This window comes from Phoca vitulina, unplaced genomic scaffold, assembly GCF_004348235.1.
Source record: "Phoca vitulina isolate PV1807 unplaced genomic scaffold, GSC_HSeal_1.0 scaffold43, whole genome shotgun sequence".
In the NCBI taxonomy this organism is placed as follows: domain Eukaryota; kingdom Metazoa; phylum Chordata; class Mammalia; order Carnivora; family Phocidae; genus Phoca; species Phoca vitulina.
Window position 1 is genome coordinate 5175906 of NW_022589746.1, and position 10184 is coordinate 5186089.

Sequence of the window (10184 nt, forward strand, 5' to 3'; positions counted from 1 at the left end):
CTGTGCTCGCTTCGGCAGCACATATACTAAGATAATGCCCCACACTAGGCCTAGGTAATAGGTGTTGTTAGGGTAGCTCCCTTCCTAACCCTTGCTTCAGCTCTGGTTGACCAGTCTGCCCTGGATTGGCTAATCTCTCCAGGCCTCTGTGAATGAAGAAAGTAGGATTGTACGTGTCCTCACGTGTAGGAAACCACTAGAGCAGAAAAAACACTTTAAGGACTAGGATTGGCTTATTTCACTGATTCAGTGCAAGGAAGAACTGGGTGATTTTGCAGCACAGAAAGATACTAAGACTAGCCATCCTGAGTCCTTCTTTTGATGGCCGTGAACTATGTGGTAAGACACTTAGAAAAGATCATTTTTTAAAAAGATTTTATTTATTTATTTGATAGAGAGAGAGAGCGAGCACATAAGCAGGGTGAGCAACAGAGGGAGAGGGAGAAGCAGACTCCCCACTGAGCACGAAGCCCGATATGGGGCTCGATCCCAGGACCCTGGGATCATGACCTGAGCCGAAGGCAGACGCTTAACCGACTGAGCCACCCAGGCTCCGCAGGAAAGATCATTAAAACATGTCCTTTATCTTCTGGAGCCCTGCTTTCCAATACAGTAGCTATTAGCCACATGTGGCTATTTACATTTACATTAGTTAAAATTTAAAAATTTATTTTCTCAGGCACCCTAGCCACATTTCAGGAGCTCAGGAGCCAGCCGAGGAGAGTGGCTGCCGATTGGACAGTGTGGCCACAGAACATTCCATCATCACAGCAGTGCCCCTCTGGAGCATTTAGCCATTCATTCTATATGTAACCAATATAAAAGAGAGAGAGCAGGGCATGATGAGTAAGCCAGTCTAAAGTCATGCTGGATGGGTTTGATCCTGACTTCACCACTTTCGAGAAAAGTCAACCTAAGTAAGGTTCTTAATCTCTCGATGCCTCAGTTTTATCATCTGGAAAGTGGGGATGATGTCAACAGAATTTAATTCAGTGGGTTCTGTGAGAATCAAAGGAAGGGAATGCATGTGAAGTGCTTACCACAGAGCCTGGCCCCAGTAGCGGAGGGGCATAGGAGGAGATGGCTGAGCGTCCTGTCCTGATCCCTCCTCGTGAGCTCAGTGATGTGCCACTGAATGTTTACCAACTGGGGTGGGGGGCAAGGTGGAGCCCTGACTTGTAACATTTGCCCTTTTCTTTGGTGTAAATGTTCCACGGCTGATTCCCAGCTGCTAATGTGATCCCACAGAACACAGAACGGGAAGAGATGCACACCGTTGGCTCTCACAAGCAGTGCAAGCTGCGTCCTTGTGCTATGCATACGTCTGGCTGTGCCCACTGAGCCACACAGCCAAGCCCCCGCGCCGGAAACCTGAGAGGAGGTGGCCACTGCATGCTAAGGGGAGCTCGGGAGTGCCACCCGACAGCCCAGGAACCTATCTTACTCCCTGTAATTGTAAGCATGCACCCAGGAACAGGCGTTATCTGATGGGACCGATTCTGAGGCAATGAGTGGATCTAATCGTGGCTGGGGGAGGACCTATTCTATAGCAAGCTAAGGCAGAAGCACATCTGTGTTCTCTTCTGCAAACAGTAGGAAATGTGGGAGGTTGTGTGATACTCAAAAAAAAAAAAAAAAAGGAAAAGGAAAAGGAAAGCAATTATTTTTCTTCCTCACTAGAAAACATTGTTTTTGTGGGTATAACCTAGAATCAATTATTAAAGTCCCCCCTTTTGTATAAAGCATAACTTGCAGTAAACTGCAAGGAGTATTGTTCATTTCACTTAATGATAAATAAAATGATGTTTGACCAATTTGATGAAGACAGTAAGTCAAACTTAAATGCTCTGGCATTTGATGTCGCTGAAACCACAAATCTTATTAAGAAGCTTTTTACATTTAAAATATGCAAAATGCAAACAAAATTTAGGAGTGAAAGTAAAATTAAATATTTAATGACATAATTAAGTCTTATTAATGGTATGTTCTTTATTTTGCAGATTAAATATTCACAACGATTATCATCTCTTTCATCTTTATTACTTAAGCAATGTGTTTTTCATAATTATTTGTTAGGTATTTTCATTAACATTTGATGAATATTAATAGTTAAGATAAAAAACAGTTTTTATTTCTGTTGTAATGACTTTACAGGGATCATAATATATAACTAAGTGTTTATAATGCGTTCCACTTGTTAATATTTAGATCACTGGTTTTATTGCCACCACGTGGAAACATGGAGCTCTGGGGGTGACAAATGACAATAGTCACAGTCTGCCATTACTCTTTATTTATTTAATCTACTATTCTTAATGTAGCTTTGCTGTGGGAGAAATATGACTTGCAAACTTACAAATAAAACTAATAAGTCATGTTTTAGGTTTAATCCTACTCTTGTGTGAATGATGGCGTGCCTATCTTCTTCAACGTCCTGATTCCTTTCTGATTTTTACCCCATTTTCCTCACTGTTTGGGTCCATCAGTGTGGACACCGCTCTGGCACACTCTCTCCATGACATTTAAGGTGTAGACCGATGGCCTCCTAGACACTTTCCTTCTGGCACAAAGGATCAGGGTTTTCCACCCTGGATGATATGAAGCAAATGCATATGGCTCTCCTAATTTTCCATTCAGTGGGTGATTGCGGAGAGCAAACGGGAGCGGGTCTAATCAACGTGACGGCGCAAAAGGCATATGGTGACCATCCCTCCCTGCACCAAGCATGGTGGCTACGTGGCGCGAGCAGTTTCTGGGCAGCCCAGGAACCGCATGCTTCTCCAGCCCCCACCTGGGGCTCCCACATCCCGGATGATGATGGGCCGGGAAAGGACGGTGATGGAGCCCGGCCTCACAGCTGGGCCTGCCCCCGCCCCGCAGAACAGCCCCGCTCCGGCTCCCTGCTCAGCATTCTGGGCCCAGCAGCACAGCCATCAGAGTGCAGACAGAGTCGTGCCAGTCGAACGCGGTGCCCTTTGGCTTTCCTCGAGAAGTCTTCTCTCTTCTGCCCAAGGCATCTGCGTTTTTAAAGCCACAACCCGTTCTGGAGAGCTCGGAACCGCAAAGCTGCCGCAGGAGGGAGGAGGGGCTCTAGCCAATATCAGCCTACAGGTGGTTCATCATTTCAGTTTAGGAGAACCATATCCGCTCTATTTCCTGGGAGCCTACCACGCTGGGCCCTTTCGGAGGGCTATTTCTGACTCTCCCGAAAACCCCGCAGAGAGGGAGAGATTGCCCCGTTTTGTGGGGAGCGAGTTGAACACCCTAAGGTCTCACAGCGGGTGATGGGCACAGCTGGGATTCTAAGACACAAAGCCAGGTCTTTCTGGCTCAAAATCCTGTGCTCTTTTCACCACGACGTGATGCTACCTCCCTTGTCAGCTCTTCTCTGTAGTTACATATATAGGACACGCGCTGCAGAGAAATCTCATTGTTCAGAAGGCCCGAATACAGACAGGCACGGGGAAAGGGACAGGTCCCACCTCATTCAGAGGCCAGTGCCTGAACCTGATGCGCAGGAGGAAGATGCAGGAGGCGTCCTGGGCCCGCCAGCCCTCCCGCACGCCACCAGTTCGGCTCTGCTCTCAGATCTGTGTGTGTGAGGGCCTGTCTCCAGCCAGCCTGTCACCCAGTGCTGTAAGGAGAGGCCAGCCTTTGGGCTCTGTGCGTTCCCCAGTCCCCTACAAACAGCTGTCCTGGGATATCGAAAACTCACATTTTAATAATGTGCTTCAACCACTTCTACTAGAAAATGTCCCAGTTCTGGCTCTTTCCAGCCATGACATCCACTGCTGTTGCCCCTAAGAGCCCAGCTGTGTGTGGCCAACGCTGCCAAAAGCAAGTCAAGACGTGACCCGGGCTCAGCTCATACCACACCCCGGGGGACCCGTCTCCGAAGTGACACGTGGGCCTCAGTTTCCCCTTCCTGCTTGGAGCGCATCAAGAAGAAAGCACGTGTGGGCTCGACAAGGACAAATAAGGAATTCCTGCCCATGGGGGGAGCGGCCACACGCGGTGACGTCAGGCTGCCCTGGCTCTCATCTGTAATGCCTCTCCTTGTCAAGCCGGCAACGTGACCATTGTTTATTACTTATTGAGCCCCAGCACCATATTTGGCTCTGCACACAAGACTGATAGATTCTTCGTGTCACCAGCCTCACTCAGGAGGCAGGGCTCCAGGCCTCCTCCTCACCCCTCCCCTCCTCCTCCTCCCACCTTCCAACAGCCCCAGAGGCTCTGAACCGGCCTCCCCACTGCAACCGCTGCTGCAGACCCTTTTGAAGAAGCTGTTTCCGGGACAGGAGGGAGCTGATGACAGACACCCAGTCGGCCTCCAAGCTCAGGACCCAGCTGGCCAGGTGAATCCTCTCTGCCATGGAAGCTGCTGACGGTAGTGGGGCCTTGCTGGAATCTCCCCTCTCCCCACCTGCCCTCAGAGCCTACATCTTCAGAGGACCGAGGCCTTGAGGCTGATGGGTTTATGATTCACAACATCTGGCGGGTGGGGAAAGCGAACACCCAAGGGCCAGTCACCGCCTGATGGAAAATTGTCCAATTTGGAGTGTGGAGTGGAGGTGAGAGAGCTGGAAACCACGGTCATGGTGTGTCCCGCAGTGAGTCACGACAGCTTCATGGTGACTCCATTCTGCATTGGTCCCATCAGAACTGTGGCATCAAATAAGGAAGGGTACTTTGGAAAGATAAAAGATGGTGAGGTAGAGGGACGGAGTCCTGGTCACGAGACTGGGAAGCCCAGTCCTTGCTCTGCTACCAAGGACCAGTGTGACCCTAGGCATCGTGTACTAAAACTTACCACCACTCGTCACTCACTGTAACCAACCCAGTGAGTATCTGTCCCATCAGCCAAAGATGAAGAGAGGTCCCAGATGGCACACCTCAAGGTTAAGAGTCTGCAGTTTGCAGATCGGAGGGTGAACAATGCTGAGCCCGTGTGGCACTCCAGAGACTGTGCCCCCCACTCCAATGTCCTTTAACCAGCAACTCGAGTCCCTCCCCAGACCTGCGAAGCTAGCTGGTCGGTGGGGTGGTGTGGTGGTTTTTCCAACCACAACCAGCTGACACTAGCTGGGTGGTGACCTACAATTCAAACCAATTCTGACACCAACTGCCCAGAGTTAGCATACACCCCACGGGGCTGCCCCCGCATGGGACACCAGCTATAAACTGCGTCCCCAGTCCTTCCACCCACCTGACTATAAGTTCAGGGCTTCCCATCTCCTGCCTTCAGGCTCAATAATCCATTGGAAGGACTCACAGTAGCCGAGAAGCCCTATACTTAGATTACACTTTATTACGGAGGATAGAAATGAATAGCCAGATGCAGAGGTACACAGGGTAAGGTCTGGAAAGGTCCCCCACACAGGAGCCTCTTTCTCCATGGAGCTAGGGTTGCACCACCCTCCCTGCACATGAACGTGTTCACCAACTCAGACACTCCTCAACCCCCCTCCTTTAGGGTTTTTAATGGAGGTTTCATTAAGTAGGCATGACTGATTAAATCCTTGGCCATTGGTGATTGAACTCAATCCCTAGTCCCTCCCCCCCTTCTGGAGGTTAAGGATGAGGCAGGGTGGGGCTGAAAGGTCCCCCTCTAATCATGTGTCTGGTTCCTCTGGGAGTCCTCATGAGTCACCTCATCAGCATAAAAACTCAGCTAAACATCAGCATATAAACTCCCCGCTGAGCAGGGAGCGTGACACGGGACTCGATCCCAGGGCCCCAGGACCATGACCTGAGCCGAAGGCAGATGCTTAACCGACTGAGCCACCCAAGCGTCCCAATCAAAGGGTCCTGTATAAATAACATTCCCATCACTCAGGAAGTCCTAAGGGTTTTAAGACCTCTGTGCCAGGAACCAGGGACAAAGACCAAAGCTACATGTTTTTTACTCTACCACAGGTAGACAGAAATATAAATGCACGTGGGGGTGCTGCAGAGAGCTAACTGCGAGCCCCTGTCTGCTGATGGGAGGCTGGGAAGCGCAAGTGGTCCATGAACCAGGTCGCACCTGGAGGGAATCCTATATGCAGACGTTCACCACGGTGACAGCATGGTGTGTGCTTGGAATCCTAACATCTGTCTGACCTGGGACAGGTAACTTGCACCTCTAAGGCTCAACACCCCATCCATAAAAGGAGTTGATCACTGCAACACTTCAGGGTTATTATGGGATATAATGAGACTCTTTAAGGAGAACTCTTAAGACCATGCCCTGCACATATTAAGCACTCAATACATTGAAGTTATTCACAGTCGGTGATGACGATGATGAAGGAAAATTTCATGGAGAGAGTGAGAAATTGTGTGTGGCTGAAGCACTAGATTCACTAGTGGCCCCGATCACCTCGTGATCCTCGAGACATCTGCTTACTCGGGCAACCATTCCTAGACCACCAGACGACTGGCTCCCAGACAATTGCTTAATGGTCCGTGGGGTGACCTGTCCTCCTTCACGCTGCGGAAGCCACAGGGCTCCCCTCCCTGTAACAGCTTCCTCAAGGCTTAGAAATTTTTGCCTAGTTTGGCTGGCACGGGATCCAAATGTGATGATGCCCCTAATTAGAAAGAACTAATTTTTGAAACAACAGCCATAAAATATTTGTTAAACAAAGCAAATGCACGAATCAAAACAGGAGGGAGAGGGCCAAGTTTTTGTGAGGCAGTCTTCCAGCTTCTGGTAGATAGGCCTCAAAATAGGCCCAGGAGAAGCTGGTGTCAGGGTGCCCCAGATGCCTTGAGAGAGGGCGATGGGGAGACCCAAGGGCTGGAGGTGGCCTGCTTGTTGCAGGGCTCATGGATCTAGGAAGCCCTGAGGCGGTCTTGAGAGTATAACCGGCTGAGACCTCTGGGCCGAGCTGAGGTGAGCCCAGCATGGGGGACAGGCAGGCAGCTCCTGAGCTGCACCCGCCACTCCCTATGTCCACCAGGGAAGCTGGGAGTGAATGACAGTGGGAAATTTCAGGCGTTGTTGTTTCTTTGTACACCCTCCCCCCCCCCCCACCAGGCACCTCTTCCCCTCCCTTCAAGGAAACACCCAGCATCTTGCGTCAGGGCTGGAGTGGTCTGTCATCCACATCTTTCCAGTATCTGGGTGCTGCTCTGCAAGCTCAGGCTTGAGGGACAGGGATGGGAGCTCTCTCAGGCCTTGGGCACAGCTCCCTGGACTTCTGGAATCAACACTCTCCACACCTGAGCCGGGACTGGGGCAAACACATTCACAGCCAAGCTCACTGCTGCCTCGTGTAATGTTAGCGGTGTGGGGCCTTGTGGTGCCATTTGCAATCTCCTTGGCCTGCAGCCTGCCTGGGGGTCTCACATGAGGGCTCTCAACCACAGAGAAAATGAGATTCTCTCTCACGTGCACATCTGCGGAGAGAGCATCTCTCTGTCTCCTTCTGGAGCTCCTCAGGAAGGGATGGCACACGCTTGGGGTCTCCCTGTGGGGTTCAGAATAATGGAAGCCAAGGATTGACCATAACACACCAGCTGGCAGCTCCATGGGGAAAGGGCCAACCCCACGGGTCACTCCTAGGCCCAGGGCCAGCCAAAGAGGCCATGTGGAGATGCGTTCACTCTGAAAGAAATAGAGAGGAGGCCGCAAGGACCCAGGAGTCAGCAAGAAGCACAAGTGGCAAGAAGGCAGAGCTAAAGTTGGGAGAATTAGCTCAATCCAGCAAATGAGCATCAACATGTATGGAGTGCCAGGCGCGGTGCTAGGTGTTAAGGAAACAGAGGAGCTGAACACAGGCTTGATTGACAAGGACACTAGGCAGGGGGCATTAGTTCTCAAACTTCAGTGTGCGAGCACGTCTGTTCTGGAGCTTTCAAAGGGCAGAGGCCTAGGCTCCATGCCCTGAGACTCAGATTCATTTTCACAAACCACTCCAGGTGTTTATACAGTAGGGAGTTGGCAGCTCAGCCTTTGGGACTCACTGGTCTAAGGCACTCAGAGGAGGAATATCCACCCCAGTTGGTAACACGGGGTTGTAGGAGGGATGTTTGGGGAGACTTCTTGGCAAAGACACCCAAGCTAAGTGAATCTTAAAGAACAAGGAAGAGAGAGAATGATAGAAGCAGAAAATAGGACATTCCAGACCAAGTACCATCGGAGCAAGGAAATTGAGGTGAAAACATGTTGCAGGTCAGGGTAGTTTCCTATGGGCATGTGACCCAAACTATCACACAGGCCCCAGGCTTGGAGCTTCATGCGCTGTGGTCGCCATATTGAAATTCTTCATTTTATCCTTGAATTTTTGTTTTGAACGAGGGGCCTGATATTTCACTGCACTCTGGGTCCTGCTATTTATGGGCCCAGCCCTGCTGGGGTCTAGGGCAAGACAGAAAGTTTGAGTTTGAAGAGGGAGTAGTAGAGGTGGCTAAAGAGATAAGCAGTAGTTAATGCCCAAAGGCTACATTGAGGAGCTCAGGCTTTGTCCCAGAGAGGAGCGGGTTTTAAGAGGGAATGGTGGTTAGGTTTGCATTCCACAAGGACAGCTCTGGAAGCTGGGTGAGGTGGGTCTGCACATGGACATGGTGGGGGGGTGGGGGGCAGTGGCCAGGAGCAGAGATGGTGGAGAGAAACCCACGGTGAGAGTTTGGAAGTGGAGGTGGGGTGAGGCAGGGACAGAAGTCAAGGAGGACTTCCAGATCTCTGGCCTGAGCCACTGAGTTGCATGTGGTGCCACATTGAAGGAAACGCGTTGCAAGTTTTTTCGTTTTTCATTTCCTTATCTGGGACGGTATTTACCCTAAGCACACGTCAGCATTGTTCATATTTGTCAATAAGAGTTGTGTTGCAATATAAAAATAACTTTTACCCTTTAAGCAGATGAAAAAAGATGGGGGAAAAAATGTACTCTGGTCCCAAATGCATTCACCTATGTCCAGGGTGAGATCCAGTTTGTGGGTGGGCCTTGCGGAGTGGCCCATGACAGTCATCCCTAAAATCGCGTGCTGAAGAGAGGCTTTTACAATAGGCCTGCAACTGTATTTGCTTTTTTCTACCCTGAATACCAATTATTTTTTTTCTTTTGCTAGAAACCCAGCATTGACCTTGAAAATATCATTCGTGTTGGTAAACACATGCTGGTTGTTTTACCAGACATGGAAATCTGTGCTTTAGCTGTGACCTCAAGACACCCTTGCTCCAAAAACAGCTGCCTATAGGTCTCAGCCCAGATGGGCAAGCGTCCAGTGGATCTGAGGCTTGGAGAGAAGTAGTCTAAAGTTAATGCATTTATTTGAGCCCCTTTGATCTAGAATCAGGCTGACAATCCTGGGAGGCTAGACTCGCCTGGAGATTTTCAGGCTTTTCCTCGGATTCAGCCGGCTGTGCTTGAGAACGGTCTACCCTCTGGCATCTTAGGCCTTGGGCTTTGAATAACTTGATATTACAAATTAAAATCACCCTGAAATATGAATGAAAGGTTTTAAAAAGAAAAGAAATTAGATTTTGTTCCAATTAGACCTCTTGAAACTGACAAACAGGAGCTGTCTCTGAGCTGGCTTATTTACTTGCAAGATAAACTAAATTCAGCGAAGAAAAAAAGCCCAAATCAAGCAGAAATCACAGAAGGCGTTGAGAAAATATTACTCTTAGTAAATAATAATTATTCAGTTTTTCAGATACTTTAATAGCATTTTTCCTGTTCATAAATGTGTACATGTAGACTATAGAAATTTTGAAAATATAAATAATAAAACTACCCATAAACCACCACACAGAGATAATATTGGGCGCATTTTGAGGTGTCTCCTCTCAGCCTTGTTTCTATGCACATATTTATAAATTCTTTCAAAGTCACTCTGAAGCTTTTTTTTTTTTTTTTTTTGAGAGAGAGAGAGAGTGGGGAGGTTGGGAGGAACAGAGTGAGAGAGAGAATCTTAAGCAGGCTCCACGCCCGACACAGAGCCTGACGCGGGGCTTGATCTCACAACGCTGAGATATGACCTGAGCTGAAATCAAGAGTTGGACGTTTAACTGACTGAGCCACCCAGGCGCCCCCGCTCTGAAGCATTTTAAAGGTAGAGATCGTGGATTAAACTATAACTAACTCATTTGAAAACCAGATGAGTTAAGTGGCCATATTTTAAAATCATTTTTTTCCTAATTAAAGAAATAAAGTATACAGTAAAAGAAATGTGTCAAATACAGAAAAGCACAA